Genomic DNA, 20,330 nt, shown 5'->3' on the forward strand with positions numbered 1-20,330 from the left:
ATTCAATAATGGGATTATAAAAGCATTTAAACCGAGTAATAAGGCTTTTCTAGGCATGAGTGACTATAAATGATCTTTTCTTGACAATGGATGGCTTTCGCTCTACGTTTCCCGAGATAAACAATCAATTACAATATGTTTTAATGAAAAAATGTAAAAAAAAATTCAAAATAAATTCAATAATGGAATTATAAAAGCATTTAAACCGAGTAATAAGGCTTTTCTAGTTATGAGTGACACTAAATGATCTTTTCTTTACAACGGCTGGGTTTTGCTCCACGTTTCCCGAGGCAAACAATCAATTACAATCTGTTTTAGTCAAAAAATGTAAAAACAATTCAAAATAAATTCAATAATGCGATTATAAAAGCATTTAAACCTAGTAATAAGGCTTTTCTAGGCATGAGTGACTATAAATGATCTTTTCTTGACAATGGATGGCTTTCGCTTCACGTTTCTCGAGGTAAATAATCAATTACAATTTGTTTTAATCATAAAATGTAAAAAGATTCAAATTAAATTCAATTATGGAATTATAAAAGCATTTAAAGCGAGTATTAAGGATTTTATAGGCATGAGTGAATATAAATGAACTTTTCTTGACAATGGATGGCTTTCGCTCCACGTTTTCCGAGGCAAACAATCAATTACAACCTGTTTTAATCAAAAAATGTAAAAACAATTCAAAATAAATTCAATAATGGGATTATAAAAGCATTTAAATCGAGTAATAAGGCTTTTCTAGGCATGAGTGACTATAAATGATCTTTTCCTGACAATGAATGGCTTTTTCTCCACGTTTCCCGAGGCAAACAATCAATTACAATCTGTTTTAATCAAAAAATGTAAAAAAAAAAATTCAAAATAAATTCAATAATGAGATTATAAAAGCATTTAAACCGAGTAATAAGGCTTTTCTAGGCATGAGTGACTATAAATGATCTTTTCTTGACAATGGATGGCTTTCGCTCCACGTTTCCCGAGATAAACAATCAACTACAATATGTCTTAATCAAAAAATGTAAAAAAAAATTCAAAATAAATTCAATAATGGGATTATAAAAGCATTTAAACCGAGTAATAAGGCTTTTCTAGGCATGAGTGAATATAAATGAACTTTTCTTGACAATGGATGGCTTTCGCTCCACGTTTTCCGAGGCAAACAATCAATTACAACCTGTTTTAATCAAAAAATGTAAAAACAATTCAAAATAAATTCAATAATGGGATTATAAAAGCATTTAAACCGAGTAATAAGGCTTTTCTAGGCATGAGTGACTATAAATGATCTTTTCCTGACAATGAATGGCTTTTGCTCCACGTTTCCCGAGGCAAACAATCAATTACAATCTGTTTTAATCAAAAAATGTAAAAAAAAAAATTCAAAATAAATTCAATAATGAGATTATAAAAGCATTTAAACCGAGTAATAAGGCTTTTCTAGGCATGAGTGACTATAAATGATCATTTCTTGACAATGGATGGCTTTCGCTCCACGTTTCCCGAGATAAACAATCAACTACAATATGTCTTAATCAAAAAATGTAAAAAAAAATTCAAAATAAATTCAATAATGGGATTATAAAAGCATTTAAACCGAGTAATAAGGCTTTTCTAGTTATGAGTGACTCTAAATGATATTTTCTTGACAATGAATGGCTTTTGCTCCACGTTTCTCGAGGCAGACAATCAATTACAATCTGTTTTAATCAAAAAATGTAAAAACAATTCAAAATAAATTCAATAATGGGATTATAAAAGCATTTAAACCGAGTAATAAGGCTTTTCTAGGCATGAGTGACTATAAATGATCTTTTCTTGACAATGGATGGCTTTCGCTTCACGTTTCTCGAGGTAAATAATCAATTACAATTTGTTTTAATCAAAAAATGTAAAAAGATTCAAATTAAATTCAATTATGGAATTATAAAAGCATTTAAAGCGAGTATTAAGGATTTCATAGGCATGAGTGACTATAAATGAACTTTTCTTGACAATGGATGGCTTTTGCTCCACGTTTCCTGAGGCAAACAAACAATTACAATCTGTTTTAATCAAAAAATGTAAAAACAATTCAAAATAAATTCAATAATGGGATTATAAAAGCATTTAAACCGAGTAATAAGGCTTTTCTAGGCATGAGTGACTGTAAATGAACTTTTCTTGACAATGGATGGCTTTCGCTCCATGTTTCCCGAGGCAAACAATCAATTACAATCTGTTTTAATTAAAAAATGTAAAAACAATTCAAAATAAATCCAATAATGGGATTATAAAAGCATTTAAACCGAGTAATAAGGCTTTTCTAGGCATGAGTGACTATAAATGAACTTTTCTTGACAATGGATGGCTTTCGCTCCATGTTTCCCGAGGCAAACAATCAATTACAATCTGTTTTAATTAAAAAATGTAAAAACAATTCAAAATAAATTCAATAATGGAATTATAAAAGCATTTAAACCGAGTAATAAGGCTTTTCTAGTTATGAGTGACACTAAATGATCATTTCTTTACAACGGATGGGTTTTGCTCCACGGTTCCCGAGGCAAACAATCAATTACAATCTGTTTTAGTCAAAAAATGTAAAAACAATTCAAAATAAATTCAATAATGCGATTATAAAAGCATTTAAACCTAGTAATAAGGCTTTTCTAGGCATGAGTGACTATAAATGATCTTTTCTTGACAATGGATGGCTTTCGCTCCACGTTTCCTGAGATAAACAATCAACTACAATATGTCTTAATCAAAAAATGTAAAAAAAAATTCAAAATAAATTCAATAATGGGATTATAAAAGCATTTAAACCGAGTAATAAGGCTTTTCTAGTTATGAGTGACTCTAAATGATCTTTTCTTGACAATGAATGGCTTTTGCTCCACGTTTCCCGAGGCAAACAATCAATTACAATCTGTTTTAATCAAAAAATGTAAAAACAATTCAAAATAAATTCAATAATGGGATTATAAAAGCATTTAAACCGAGTAATAAGGCTTTTCTAGGCATGAGTGACTATAAATGATCTTTTCTTGACAATGGATGGCTTTCGCTTCACGTTTCTCAAGGTAAATAATCAATTACAATCTGTTTTAATCAAAAAATGTAAAAAGATTCAAATTAAATTCAATTATGGAATTATAAAAGCATTTAAAGCGAGTATTAAGGATTTCATAGGCATGAGTGACTATAAATGAACTTTTCTCGACAATGGATGGCTTTTGCTCCACGTTCCCTGAGGCAAACAAACAATTACAATCTGTTTGAATCAAAAAATGTAAAAACAATTCAAAATAAATTCAATAATGGGATTATAAAAGCATTTAAACCGAGTAATAAGGCTTTTCTAGGCATGAGTGACTATAAATGATCTTTTCTTGACAATGGATGGCTTTCGCTCCACGTTTCCCGAGATAAACAATCAATTACAATCTGTTTTAATCAAAAATGTAAAAAAAATTCAAAATAAATTCAATAATGGGATAATTAAAGCATTTAAACCGAGTAATAAGGCTTTTCTAGGCATGAGTGACTATAAATGAACTTTTCTTGACAATGGATGGCTTTCGCTCCATGTTTCCCGAGGCAAACAATCAATTACAATCTGTTTTAATTAAAAAATGTAAAAACAATTCAAAATAAATTCAATAATGGGATTATAAAAGCATTTAAACCGAGTAATAAGGCTTTTCTAGGCATGAGTGACTATAAATGAACTTTTCTTGACAATGGATGGCTTTCGCTCCATGTTTCCCGAGGCAAACAATCAATTACAATCTGTTTTAATCAAAAAATGTAGAAAAAGTTCAAAATAAATTCAATAAAGGGATTATAAAGGCATTTAAACCGAGTAATAAGGCTTTTCTAGGCATGAGTGACTGTAAATGAACTTTTCTTGAAAATGGATGGCTTTCGCTCCATGTTTCCCGAGGCAAACAATCAATTACAATCTGTTTTAATCAAAAAATGTAAAAAAAAATTCAAAATAAATTCAATAATGAGATTATAAAAGCATTTAAACCGAGTAATAAGGCTTTTCTAGTTATGAGTGACTCTAAATGATCTTTTCTTGACAATGGATGGCTTTTGCTCAACGTTTCCCGAGGCAAACAATCAATTACAATTTGTTTTAGTCAAAAAATGTAAAAACAATTCAAAATAAATTCAATAATGGGATTATAAAAGCATTTAAACCGAGTAATAAGGCTTTTCTAGGCATGAGTGACTATAAATGATCTTTTCTTGACAATGGATGGCTTTCGCTCTACGTTTCCCGAGATAAACAATCAATTACAATATGTTTTAATGAAAAAATGTAAAAAAAAATTCAAAATAAATTCAATAATGGAATTATAAAAGCATTTAAACCGAGTAATAAGGCTTTTCTAGTTATGAGTGACACTAAATGATCTTTTCTTTACAACGGCTGGGTTTTGCTCCACGTTTCCCGAGGCAAACAATCAATTACAATCTGTTTTAGTCAAAAAATGTAAAAACAATTCAAAATAAATTCAATAATGCGAATATAAAAGCATTTAAACCTAGTAATAAGGCTTTTCTAGGCATGAGTGACTATAAATGATCTTTTCTTGACAATGGATGGCTTTCGCTTCACGTTTCTCGAGGTAAATAATCAATTACAATTTGTTTTAATCATAAAATGTAAAAAGATTCAAATTAAATTCAATTATGGAATTATAAAAGCATTTAAAGCGAGTATTAAGGATTTTATAAGCATGAGCGACTATAAATGAACTTTTCTTGACAATGGATGGCTTTTGCTCCACGTTTCCCGAGGCAAACAATCAATTACAATCTGTTTTAATCAAAAAATGTAAAAACAATTCAAAATAAATTCAATAATGGGATTATAAAAGCATTTAAACCGAGTAATAAGGCTTTTCTAGGCATGAGTGACTATAAATGATCTTTTCTTGACAATGGATGGCTTTCGCTCCACGTTTCCCGAGATAAACAATCAATTACAATCTGTTTTAATCAAAAATGTAAAAAAAATTCAAAATAAATTCAATAATGGGATTATTAAAGCATTTAAACCGAGTAATAAGGCTTTTCTAGGCATGAGTGACTATAAATGAACTTTTCTTGACAATGGATGGCTTTCGCTCCATGTTTCCCGAGGCAAACAATCAATTACAATCTGTGTTAATCAAAAAATGTAAAAAAAAATTCAAAATAAATTCAATAATGGGATTATAAAAGCATTTAAACCGAGTAATAAGGGTTTTCTAGTTATGAGTGAGTCTAAATGATCATTTCTTGATAATGGATGGCTTTTGCTCCACGTTTCCCGAGGCAAACAATCAATTACAATCTGTTTTAATTAAAAAATGTAAAAACAATTCAAAATAAATTCAATAATGGGATTATAAAAGCATTTAAACCGAGTAATAAGGCTTTTCTAGGCATGAGTGACTATAAATGATCTTTTCTTGACAATGGATGGCTTTCGCTCCATGTTTCCCGAGGCAAACAATCAATTACAATCTGTTTTAATCAAAAAATGTAGAAAAAGTTCAAAATAAATTCAATAAAGGGATTATAAAGGCATTTAAACCGAGTAATAAGGCTTTTCTAGGCATGAGTGACTGTAAATGAACTTTTCTTGAAAATGGATGGCTTTCGCTCCATGTTTCCCGAGGCAAACAATCAATTACAATCTGTTTTAATCAAAAAATGTAAAAAAAAAATTCAAAATAAATTCAATAATGAGATTATAAAAGCATTTAAACCGAGTAATAACGCTTTTCTAGTTATGAGTGACTCTAAATGATCTTTTCTTTACAACGGATGGGTTTTGCTCCACGTTTCCCGAGGCAAACAATGAATTACAATCTGTTTTAGTCAAAAAATGTAAAAATAATTCAAAATAAATTCAATAATGCGATTATAAAAGCATTTAAACCTAGTAATAAGGCTTTTCTAGGCATGAGTGACTATAAATGATCTTTTCTTGACAATGGATGGCTTTCGCTTCACGTTTCTCGAGGTAAATAATCAATTACAATTTGTTTTAATCATAAAATGTAAAAAGCTTCAAATTAAATTCAATTATGGAATTATAAAAGCATTTAAAGCGAGTATTAAGGATTTTATAAGCATGAGCGACTATAAATGAACTTTTCTTGACAATGGATGGCTTTTGCTCCACGTTTCCCGAGGCAAACAATCAATTACAATCTGTTTTAATCAAAAAATGTAAAAACAATTCAAAATAAATTCAATAATGGGATTATAAAAGCATTTAAACCGAGTAATAAGGCTTTTCTAGGCATGAGTGACTATAAATGATCTTTTCTTGACAATGGATGGCTTTCGCTCCACGTTTCCCGAGATAAACAATCAATTACAATCTGTTTTAATCAAAAATGTAAAAAAAATTCAAAATAAATTCAATAATGGGATTATTAAAGCATTTAAATCGAGTAATAAGGCTTTTCTAGGCATGAGTGACTATAAATGAACTTTTCTTGACAATGGATGGCTTTCGCTCCATGTTTCCCGAGGCAAACAATCAATTACAATCTGTTTTAATCAAAAAATGTAAAAAAAAATTCAAAATAAATTCAATAATGGGATTATAAAAGCATTTAAACCGAGTAATAAGGGTTTTCTAGTTATGAGTGACTCTAAATGATCATTTCTTGATAATGGATGGCTTTTGCTCCACGTTTCCCGAGGCAAACAATCAATTACAATCTGTTTTAATTAAAAAATATAAAAACAATTCAAAATAAATTCAATAATGGGATTATAAAAGCATTTAAACCGAGTAATAAGGCTTTTCTAGGCATGAGTGACTATAAATGATTTTTTCTTGACAATGGATGGCTTTCGCTCCATGTTTCCCGAGGCAAACAATCAATTACAATCTGTTTTAATCAAAAAATGTAGAAAAAGTTCAAAATAAATTCAATAAAGGGATTATAAAGGCATTTAAACCGAGTAATAAGGCTTTTCTAGGCATGAGTGACTGTAAATGAACTTTTCTTGAAAATGGATGGCTTTCGCTCCATGTTTCCCGAGGCAAACAATCAATTACAATCTGTTTTAATCAAAAAATGTAAAAAAAAATTCAAAATAAATTCAATAATGAGATTATAAAAGCATTTAAACCGAGTAATAAGGCTTTTCTAGTTATGAGTGACTCTAAATGATCTTTTCTTGACAATGGATGGCTTTTGCTCAACGTTTCCCGAGGCAAACAATCAATTACAATTTGTTTTAGTCAAAAAATGTAAAAACAATTCAAAATAAATTCAATAATGGGATTATAAAAGCATTTAAACCGAGTAATAAGGCTTTTCTAGGCATGAGTGACTATAAATGATCTTTTCTTGACAATGGATGGCTTTCGCTCTACGTTTCCCGAGATAAACAATCAATTACAATATGTTTTAATGAAAAAATGTAAAAAAAAATTCAAAATAAATTTAATAATGGAATTATAAAAGCATTTAAACCGAGTAATAAGGCTTTTCTAGTTATGAGTGACACTAAATGATCTTTTCTTTACAACGGCTGGGTTTTGCTCCACGTTTCCCGAGGCAAACAATCAATTACAATCTGTTTTAGTCAAAAAATGTAAAAACAATTCAAAATAAATTCAATAATGCGAATATAAAAGCATTTAAACCTAGTAATAAGGCTTTTCTAGGCATGAGTGACTATAAATGATCTTTTCTTGACAATGGATGGCTTTCGCTTCACGTTTCTCGAGGTAAATAATCAATTACAATTTGTTTTAATCATAAAATGTAAAAAGATTCAAATTAAATTCAATTATGGAATTATAAAAGCATTTAAAGCGAGTATTAAGGATTTTATAAGCATGAGCGACTATAAATGAACTTTTCTTGACAATGGATGGCTTTTGCTCCACGTTTCCCGAGGCAAACAATCAATTACAATCTGTTTTAATCAAAAAATGTAAAAACAATTCAAAATAAATTCAATAATGGGATTATAAAAGCATTTAAACCGAGTAATAAGGCTTTTCTAGGCATGAGTGACTATAAATGATCTTTTCTTGACAATGGATGGCTTTCGCTCCACGTTTCCCGAGATAAACAATCAATTACAATCTGTTTTAATCAAAAATGTAAAAAAAATTCAAAATAAATTCAATAATGGGATTATTAAAGCATTTAAACCGAGTAATAAGGCTTTTCTAGGCATGAGTGACTATAAATGAACTTTTCTTGACAATGGATGGCTTTCGCTCCATGTTTCCCGAGGCAAACAATCAATTACAATCTGTTTTAATTAAAAAATGTAAAAACAATTCAAAATAAATCCAATAATGGGATTATAAAAGCATTTAAACCGAGTAATAAGGCTTTTCTAGGCATGAGTGACTATAAATGAACTTTTCTTGACAATGGATGGCTTTCGCTCCATGTTTCCCGAGGCAAACAATCAATTACAATCTGTTTTAATTAAAAAATGTAAAAACAATTCAAAATAAATTCAATAATGGAATTATAAAAGCATTTAAACCGAGTAATAAGGCTTTTCTAGTTATGAGTGACACTAAATGATCATTTCTTTACAACGGATGGGTTTTGCTCCACGTTTCCCGAGGCAAACAATCAATTACAATCTGTTTTAGTCAAAAAATGTAAAAACAATTCAAAATAAATTCAATAATGCGATTATAAAAGCATTTAAACCTAGTAATAAGGCTTTTCTAGGCATGAGTGACTATAAATGATCTTTTCTTGACAATGGATGGCTTTCGCTCCACGTTTCCTGAGATAAACAATCAACTACAATATGTCTTAATCAAAAAATGTAAAAAAAAATTCAAAATAAATTCAATAATGGGATTATAAAAGCATTTAAACCGAGTAATAAGGCTTTTCTAGTTATGAGTGACTCTAAATGATCTTTTCTTGACAATGAATGGCTTTTGCTCCACGTTTCCCGAGGCAAACAATCAATTACAATCTGTTTTAATCAAAAAATGTAAAAACAATTCAAAATAAATTCAATAATGGGATTATAAAAGCATTTAAACCGAGTAATAAGGCTTTTCTAGGCATGAGTGACTATAAATGATCTTTTCTTGACAATGGATGGCTTTCGCTTCACGTTTCTCAAGGTAAATAATCAATTACAATTTGTTTTAATCAAAAAATGTAAAAAGATTCAAATTAAATTCAATTATGGAATTATAAAAGCATTTAAAGCGAGTATTAAGGATTTCATAGGCATGAGTGACTATAAATGAACTTTTCTCGACAATGGATGGCTTTTGCTCCACGTTCCCTGAGGCAAACAAACAATTACAATCTGTTTGAATCAAAAAATGTAAAAACAATTCAAAATAAATTCAATAATGGGATTATAAAAGCATTTAAACCGAGTAATAAGGCTTTTCTAGGCATGAGTGACTATAAATGATCTTTTCTTGACAATGGATGGCTTTCGCTCCACGTTTCCCGAGATAAACAATCAATTACAATCTGTTTTAATCAAAAATGTAAAAAAAATTCAAAATAAATTCAATAATGGGATTATTAAAGCATTTAAACCGAGTAATAAGGCTTTTCTAGGCATGAGTGACTATAAATGAACTTTTCTTGACAATGGATGGCTTTCGCTCCATGTTTCCCGAGGCAAACAATCAATTACAATCTGTTTTAATTAAAAAATGTAAAAACAATTCAAAATAAATTCAATAATGGGATTATAAAAGCATTTAAACCGAGTAATAAGGCTTTTCTAGGCATGAGTGACTATAAATGAACTTTTCTTGACAATGGATGGCTTTCGCTCCATGTTTCCCGAGGCAAACAATCAATTACAATCTGTTTTAATCAAAAAATGTAGAAAAAGTTCAAAATAAATTCAATAAAGGGATTATAAAGGCATTTAAACCGAGTAATAAGGCTTTTCTAGGCATGAGTGACTGTAAATGAACTTTTCTTGAAAATGGATGGCTTTCGCTCCATGTTTCCCGAGGCAAACAATCAATTACAATCTGTTTTAATCAAAAAATGTAAAAAAAAATTCAAAATAAATTCAATAATGAGATTATAAAAGCATTTAAACCGAGTAATAAGGCTTTTCTAGTTATGAGTGACTCTAAATGATCTTTTCTTGACAATGGATGGCTTTTGCTCAACGTTTCCCGAGGCAAACAATCAATTACAATTTGTTTTAGTCAAAAAATGTAAAAACAATTCAAAATAAATTCAATAATGGGATTATAAAAGCATTTAAACCGAGTAATAAGGCTTTTCTAGGCATGAGTGACTATAAATGATCTTTTCTTGACAATGGATGGCTTTCGCTCCACGTTTCCCGAGATAAACAATCAATTACAATCTGTTTTAATCAAAAATGTAAAAAAAATTCAAAATAAATTCAATAATGGGATTATTAAAGCATTTAAACCGAGTAATAAGGCTTTTCTAGGCATGAGTGACTATAAATGAACTTTTCTTGACAATGGATGGCTTTCGCTCCACGTTTCCCGAGATAAACAATCAATTACAATCTGTTTTAATCAAAAATGTAAAAAAAATTCAAAATAAATTCAATAATGGGATTATAAAAGCATTTAAACCGAGTAATAAGGCTTTTCTAGGCATGAGTGACTATAAATGATCTTTTCTTGACAATGGATGGCTTTCGCTCCACGTTTCCCGAGATAAACAATCAATTACAATCTGTTTTAATCAAAAATGTAAAAAAAATTCAAAATAAATTCAATAATGGGATTATTAAAGCATTTAAACCGAGTAATAAGGCTTTTCTAGGCATGAGTGACTATAAATGAACTTTTCTTGGCAATGGATGGCTTTCGCTCCATGTTTCCCGAGGCAAACAATCAATTACAATCTGTGTTAATCAAAAAATGTAAAAAAAAATTCAAAATAAATTCAATAATGGGATTATAAAAGCATTTAAACCGAGTAATAAGGGTTTTCTAGTTATGAGTGAGTCTAAATGATCATTTCTTGATAATGGATGGCTTTTGCTCCACGTTTCCCGAGGCAAACAATCAATTACAATCTGTTTTAATTAAAAAATGTAAAAACAATTCAAAATAAATTCAATAATGGGATTATAAAAGCATTTAAACCGAGTAATAAGGCTTTTCTAGGCATGAGTGACTATAAATGATCTTTTCTTGACAATGGATGGCTTTCGCTCCATGTTTCCCGAGGCAAACAATCAATTACAATCTGTTTTAATCAAAAAATGTAGAAAAAGTTCAAAATAAATTCAATAAAGGGATTATAAAGGCATTTAAACCGAGTAATAAGGCTTTTCTAGGCATGAGTGACTGTAAATGAACTTTTCTTGAAAATGGATGGCTTTCGCTCCATGTTTCCCGAGGCAAACAATCAATTACAATCTGTTTTAATCAAAAAATGTAAAAAAAAATTCAAAATAAATTCAATAATGAGATTATAAAAGCATTTAAACCGAGTAATAAGGCTTTTCTAGTTATGAGTGACTCTAAATGATCTTTTCTTGACAATGGATGGCTTTTGCTCAACGTTTCCCGAGGCAAACAATCAATTACAATTTGTTTTAGTCAAAAAATGTAAAAACAATTCAAAATAAATTCAATAATGGGATTATAAAAGCATTTAAACCGAGTAATAAGGCTTTTCTAGGCAGGAGTGACTATAAATGATCTTTTCTTGACAATGGATGGCTTTCGCTCTACGTTTCCCGAGATAAACAATCAATTACAATATGTTTTAATGAAAAAATGTAAAAAAAAATTCAAAATAAATTCAATAATGGAATTATAAAAGCATTTAAACCGAGTAATAAGGCTTTTCTAGTTATGAGTGACACTAAATGATCTTTTCTTTACAACGGCTGGGTTTTGCTCCACGTTTCCCGAGGCAAACAATCAATTACAATCTGTTTTAGTCAAAAAATGTAAAAACAATTCAAAATAAATTCAATAATGCGAATATAAAAGCATTTAAACCTAGTAATAAGGCTTTTCTAGGCATGAGTGACTATAAATGATCTTTTCTTGACAATGGATGGCTTTCGCTTCACGTTTCTCGAGGTAAATAATCAATTACAATTTGTTTTAATCATAAAATGTAAAAAGATTCAAATTAAATTCAATTATGGAATTATAAAAGCATTTAAAGCGAGTATTAAGGATTTTATAAGCATGAACGACTATAAATGAACTTTTCTTGACAATGGATGGCTTTTGCTCCACGTTTCCCGAGGCAAACAATCAATTACAATCTGTTTTAATCAAAAAATGTAAAAACAATTCAAAATAAATTCAATAATGGGATTATAAAAGCATTTAAACCGAGTAATAAGGCTTTTCTAGGCATGAGTGACTATAAATGATCTTTTCTTGACAATGGATGGCTTTCGCTCCACGTTTCCCGAGATAAACAATCAATTACAATCTGTTTTAATCAAAAATGTAAAAAAAATTCAAAATAAATTCAATAATGGGATTATTAAAGCATTTAAACCGAGTAATAAGGCTTTTCTAGGCATGAGTGACTATAAATGAACTTTTCTTGACAATGGATGGCTTTCGCTCCATGTTTCCCGAGGCAAACAATCAATTACAATCTGTGTTAATCAAAAAATGTAAAAAAAAATTCAAAATAAATTCAATAATGGGATTATAAAAGCATTTAAACCGAGTAATAAGGGTTTTCTAGTTATGAGTGACTCTAAATGATCATTTCTTGATAATGGATGGCTTTTGCTCCACGTTTCCCGAGGCAAACAATCAATTACAATCTGTTTTAATTAAAAAATGTAAAAACAATTCAAAATAAATTCAATAATGGGATTATAAAAGCATTTAAACCGAGTAATAAGGCTTTTCTAGGCATGAGTGACTATAAATGATCTTTTCTTGACAATGGATGGCTTTCGCTCCATGTTTCCCGAGGCAAACAATCAATTACAATATGTTTTAATCAAAAAATGTAGAAAAAGTTCAAAATAAATTCAATAAAGGGATTATAAAGGCATTTAAACCGAGTAATAAGGCTTTTCTAGGCATGAGTGACTGTAAATGAACTTTTCTTGAAAATGGATGGCTTTCGCTCCATGTTTCCCGAGGCAAACAATCAATTACAATCTGTTTTAATCAAAAAATGTAAAAAAAAAATTCAAAATAAATTCAATAATGAGATTATAAAAGCATTTAAACCGAGTAATAAGGCTTTTCTAGTTATGAGTGACTCTAAATGATCTTTTCTTTACAACGGATGGGTTTTGCTTCACGTTTCCTGAGGCAAACAATCAATTACAATCTGTTTTAGTCAAAAAATGTAAAAATAATTCAAAATAAATTCAATAATGCGATTATAAAAGCATTTAAACCTAGTAATAAGGCTTTTCTAGGCATGAGTGACTATAAATGATCTTTTCTTGACAATGGATGGCTTTCGCTTCACGTTTCTCGAGGTAAATAATCAATTACAATTTGTTTTAATCATAAAATGTAAAAAGCTTCAAATTAAATTCAATTATGGAATTATAAAAGCATTTAAAGCGAGTATTAAGGATTTTATAAGCATGAGCGACTATAAATGAACTTTTCTTGACAAGGGATGGCTTTTGCTCCAAGTTTCCCGAGGCAAACAATCAATTACAATCTGTTTTAATCAAAAAATGTAAAACCAATTCAAAATAAATTCAATAATGGGATTATAAAAGCATTTAAACCGAGTAATAAGGCTTTTCTAGGCATGAGTGACTATAAATGATCTTTTCTTGACAATGGATGGCTTTCGCTCCACGTTTCCCGAGATAAACAATCAATTACAATCTGTTTTAATCAAAAATGTAAAAAAAATTCAAAATAAATTCAATAATGGGATTATTAAAGCATTTAAATCGAGTAATAAGGCTTTTCTAGGCATGAGTGACTATAAATGAACTTTTCTTGACAATGGATGGCTTTCGCTCCATGTTTCCCGAGGCAAACAATCAATTACAATCTGTTTTAATCAAAAAATGTAAAAAAAAATTCAAAATAAATTCAATAATGGGATTATAAAAGCATTTAAACCGAGTAATAAGGGTTTTCTAGTTATGAGTGACTCTAAATGATCACTTTTGCTCCACGTTTCCCGAGGCAAACAATCAATTACAATCTGTTTTAATTAAAAAATATAAAAACAATTCAAAATAAATTCAATAATGGGATTATAAAAGCATTTAAACCGAGTAATAAGGCTTTTCTAGGCATGAGTGACTATAAATGATCTTTTCTTGACAATGGATGGCTTTCGCTCCATGTTTCCCGAGGCAAACAATCAATTATAATCTGTTTTAATCAAAAAATGTAGAAAAAGTTCAAAATAAATTCAATAAAGGGATTATAAAGGCATTTAAACCGAGTAATAAGCCTTTTCTAGGCATGAGTGACTGTAAATGAACTTTTCTTGAAAATGGATGGCTTTCGCTCCATGTTTCCCGAGGCAAACAATCAATTACAATCTGTTTTAATCAAAAAATGTAAAAAAAAATTCAAAATAAATTCAATAATGAGATTATAAAAGCATTTAAACCGAGTAATAAGGCTTTTCTAGTTATGAGTGACTCTAAATGATCTTTTCTTGACAATGGATGGCTTTTGCTCCACGTTTCCCGAGGCAAACAATCAATTACAATTTGTTTTAGTCAAAAAATGTAAAAACAATTCAAAATAAATTCAATAATGGGATTATAAAAGCATTTAAACCGAGTAATAAGGCTTTTCTAGGCATGAGTGACTATAAATGATCTTTTCTTGACAATGGATGGCTTTCGCTCTACGTTTCCCGAGATAAACAATCAATTACAATATGTTTTAATGAAAAAATGTAAAAAAAAATTCAAACTAAATTCAATAATGGAATTATAAAAGCATTTAAACCGAGTAATAAGGCTTTTCTAGTTATGAGTGACACTAAATGATCTTTTCTTTACAACGGATGGGTTTTGCTCCACGTTTCCCGAGGCAAACAATCAATTACAATCTGTTTTAGTCAAAAAATGTAAAAATAATTCAAAATAAATTCAATAATGCGATTATAAAAGCATTTAAACCTAGTAATAAGGCTTTTCTAGGCATGAGTGACTATAAATGATCCTTTCTTGACAATGGATGGCTTTCGCTTCACGTTTCTCGAGGTAAATAATCAATTACAATTTGTTTTAATCATAAAATGTAAAAAGATTTAAATTAAATTCAATTATGGAATTATAAAAGCATTTAAAACGAGTATTAACGATTTTATAAGCATGAGCGACTATAAATGAACTTTTCTTGACAATGGATGGCTTTTGCTCCACGTTTCCCGAGGCAAACAATCAATTACAATCTGTTTTAATCAAAAAATGTAAAAACAATTCAAAATAAATTCAATAATGGGATTATAAAAGCATTTAAACCGAGTAATAAGGCTTTTCTAGGCATGAGTGACTATAAATGATCTTTTCTTGACAATGGATGGCTTTCGCTCCACGTTTCCCGAGATAAACAATCAATTACAATCTGTTTTAATCAAAAATGTAAAAAAAATTCAAAATAAATTCAATAATGGGATTATTAAAGCATTTAAACCGAGTAATAAGGCTTTTCTAGGTATGAGTGACTATAAATGAACTTTTCTTGACAATGGATGGCTTTCGCTCCATGTTTCCCGAGGCAAACAATCAATTACAATCTGTTTTAATCAAAAAATGTAAAAAAAAATTCAAAATAAATTCAATAATGGGATTATAAAAGCATTTAAACCGAGTAATAAGGGTTTTCTAGTTATGAGTGACTCTAAATGATCATTTCTTGATAATGGATGGCTTTTGCTCCACGTTTCCCGAGGCAAACAATCAATTACAATCTGTTTTAATTAAAAAATGTAAAAACAATTCAAAATAAATTCAATAATGGGATTATAAAAGCATTTAAACCGAGTAATAAGGCTTTTCTAGGCATGAGTGACTATAAATGATCTTTTCTTGACAATGGATGGCTTTCGCTCCATGTTTCCCGAGGCAAACAATCAATTACAATCTGTTTTAATCAAAAAATGTAGAAAAAGTTCAAAATAAATTCAATAAAGGGATTATAAAGGCATTTAAACCGAGTAATAAGGCTTTTCTAGGCATGAGTGACTGTAAATGAACTTTTCTTGAAAATGGATGGCTTTCGCTCCATGTTTCCCGAGGCAAACAATCAATTACAATCTGTTTTAATCAAAAAATGTAAAAAAAAATTCAAAATAAATTCAATAATGAGATTATAAAAGCATTTAAACCGAGTAATAAGGCTTTTCTAGTTATGAGTGACTCTAAATGATCTTTTCTTTACAACGGATGGGTTTTGCTCCACGTTTCCCGAGGCAAACAATCAATTACAATCTGTTTTAGTCAAAAAATGTAAAAATAATTCAAAATAAATTCAATAATGCGATTATAAAAGCATTTAAACCTAGTAATAAGGCTTTTCTAGGCATGAGTGACTATAAATGATCTTTTCTTGACAATGGATGGCTTTCGCTTCACGTTTCTCGAGGTAAATAATCAATTACAATTTGTTTTAATCATAAAATGTAAAAAGATTCAAATTAAATTCAATTATGGAATTATAAAAGCATTTAAAGCGAGTATTAAGGATTTTATAAGCATGAGCGACTATAAATGAACTTTTCTTGACAATGGATGGCTTTTGCTCCACGTTTCCCGAGGCAAACAATCAATTACAATCTGTTTTAATCAAAAAATGTAAAAACAATTCAAAATAAATTCAATAATGGGATTATAAAAGCATTTAAACCGAGTAATAAGGCTTTTCTAGGCATGAGTGACTATAAATGATCTTTTCTTGACAATGGATGGCTTTCGCTCCACGTTTCCCGAGATAAACAATCAATTACAATCTGTTTTAATCAAAAATGTAAAAAAAATTCAAAATAAATTCAATAATGGGATTATTAAAGCATTTAAACCGAGTAATAAGGCTTTTCTAGGCATGAGTGACTATAAATGAACTTTTCTTGACAATGGATGGCTTTCGCTCCATGTTTCCCGAGGCAAACAATCAATTACAATCTGTTTTAATCAAAAAATGTAAAAAAAAATTCAAAATAAATTCAATAATGGGATTATAAAAGCATTTAAACCGAGTAATAAGGGTTTTCTAGTTATGAGTGACTCTAAATGATCATTTCTTGATAATGGATGGCTTTTGCTCCACGTTTCCCGAGGCAAACAATCAATTACAATCTGTTTTAATTAAAAAATGTAAAAACAATTCAAAATAAATTCAATAATGGGATTATAAAAGCATTTAAACCGAGTAATAAGGCTTTTCTAGGCATGAGTGACTATAAATGATCTTTTCTTGACAATGGATGGCTTTCGCTCCATGTTTCCCGAGGCAAACAATCAATTACAATCTGTTTTAATCAAAAAATGTAGAAAAAGTTGAAAATAAATTCAATAAAGGGATTATAAAGGCATTTAAACCGAGTAATAAGGCTTTTCTAGGCATGAGTGACTGTAAATGAACTTTTCTTGAAAATGGATGGCTTTCGCTCCATGTTTCCCGAGGCAAACAATCAATTACAATCTGTTTTAATCAAAAAATGTAAAAAAAAATTCAAAATAAATTCAATAATGAGATTATAAAAGCATTTAAACCGAGTAATAAGGCTTTTCTAGTTATGAGTGACTCTAAATGATCTTTTCTTTACAACGGATGGGTTTTGCTCCACGTTTCCCGAGGCAAACAATCAATTACAATCTGTTTTAGTCAAAAAATGTAAAAATAATTCAAAATAAATTCAATAATGCGATTATAAAAGCATTTAAACCTAATAATAAGGCTTTTCTAGGCATGAGTGACTATAAATGATCTTTTCTTGACAATGGATGGCTTTCGCTTCACGTTTCTCGAGGTAAATAATCAATTACAATTTGTTTTAATCATAAAATGTAAAAAGATTCAAATTAAATTCAATTATGGAATTATAAAAGCATTTAAAGCGAGTATTAAGGATTTTATAAGCATGAGCGACTATAAATGAACTTTTCTTGACAATGGATGGCTTTTGCTCCACGTTTCCCGAGGCAAACAATCAATTACAATCTGTTTTAATCAAAAAATGTAAAAACAATTCAAAATAAATTCAATAATGGGATTATAAAAGCATTTAAACCGAGTAATAACGCTTTTCTAGGCATGAGTGACTATAAATGATCTTTTCTTGACAATGGATGGCTTTCGCTCTACGTTTCCCGAGATAAACAATCAATTACAATATGTTTTAATGAAAAAATGTAAAAAAAAATTCAAACTAAATTCAATAATGGAATTATAAAAGCATTTAAACCGAGTAATAAGGCTTTTCTAGTTATGAGTGACACCAAATGATCTTTTCTTTACAACGGATGGGTTTTGCTCCACGTTTCCCGAGGCAAACAATCAATTACAATCTGTTTTAGTCAAAAAATGTAAAAATAATTCAAAATAAATTCAATAATGCGATTATAAAAGCATTTAAACCTAGTAATAAGGCTTTTCTAGGCATGAGTGACTATAAATGATCTTTTCTTGACAATGGATGGCTTTCGCTTCACGTTTCTCGAGGTAAATAATCAATTACAATTTGTTTTAATCATAAAATGTAAAAAGATTCAAATTAAATTCAATTATGGAATTATAAAAGCATTTAAAGCGAGTATTAAGGATTTTATAAGCATGAGCGACTATAAATGAACTTTTCTTGACAATGGATGGCTTTTGCTCCACGTTTCCCGAGGCAAACAATCAATTACAATCTGTTTTAATCAAAAAATGTAAAAACAATTCAAAATAAATTCAATAATGGGATTATAAAAGCATTTAAACCGAGTAATAAGGCTTTTCTAGGCATGAGTGACTATAAATGATCTTTTCTTGACAATGGATGGCTTTCGCTCCACGTTTCCCGAGATAAACAATCAATTACAATCTGTTTTAATCAAAAATGTAAAAAAAATTCAAAATAAATTCAATAATGGGATTATTAAAGCATTTAAACCGAGTAATAAGGTTTTTCTAGGCATGAGTGACTATAAATGAACTTTTCTTGACAATGGATGGCTTTCGCTCCATGTTTCCCGAGGCAAACAATCAATTACAATCTGTTTTAATCAAAAAATGTAAAAAAAAATTCAAAATAAATTCAATAATGGGATTATAAAAGCATTTAAACCGAGTAATAAGGGTTTTCTAGTTATGAGTGACTCTAAATGATCATTTCTTGATAATGGATGGCTTTTGCTCCACGTTTCCCGAGGCAAACAATCAATTACAATCTGTTTTAATTAAAAAATGTAAAAACAATTCAAAATAAATTCAATAATGGGATTATAAAAGCATTTAAACCGAGTAATAAGGCTTTTCTAGGCATGAGTGACTATAAATGATCTTTTCTTGACAATGGATGGCTTTCGCTCCATGTTTCCCGAGGCAAACAATCAATTACAATCTGTTTTAATCAAAAAATGTAGAAAAAGTTCAAAATAAATTCAATAAAGGGATTATAAAGGCATTTAAACCGAGTAATAAGGCTTTTCTAGGCATGAGTGACTGTAAATGAACTTTTCTTGAAAATGGATGGCTTTCGCTCCATGTTTCCCGAGGCAAACAATCAATTACAATCTGTTTTAATCAAAAAATGTAAAAAAAAATTCAAAATAAATTCAATAATGAGATTATAAAAGCATTTAAACCGAGTAATAAGGCTTTTCTAGTTATGAGTGACTCTAAATGATCTTTTCTTGACAATGGATGGCTTTTGCTCCACGTTTCCCGAGGCAAACAATCAATTACAATTTGTTTTAGTCAAAAAATGTAAAAACAATTCAAAATAAATTCAATAATGGGATTATAAAAGCATTTAAACCGAGTAATAAGGCTTTTCTAGGCATGAGTGACTATAAATGATCTTTTCTTGACAATGGATGGCTTTCGCTCTACGTTTCCCGAGATAAACAATCAATTACAATATGTTTTAATGAAAAAATGTAAAAAAAAATTCAAACTAAATTCAATAATGGAATTATAAAAGCATTTAAACTGAGTAATAAGGCTTTTCTAGTTATGAGTGACACTAAATGATCTTTTCTTTACAACGGATGGGTTTTGCTCCACGTTTCCCGAGGCAAACAATCAATTACAATCTGTTTTAGTCAAAAAATGTAAAAATAATTCAAAATAAATTCAATAATGCGATTATAAAAGCATTTAAACCTAGTAATAAGGCTTTTCTAGGCATGAGTGACTATAAATGATCTTTTCTTGACAATGGATGGCT

This window comes from Theobroma cacao, chromosome 3 (genome assembly GCF_053813885.1).
Source record: "Theobroma cacao isolate CCN51 chromosome 3, ASM5381388v1, whole genome shotgun sequence".
Lineage (NCBI taxonomy): Eukaryota > Viridiplantae > Streptophyta > Magnoliopsida > Malvales > Malvaceae > Theobroma > Theobroma cacao.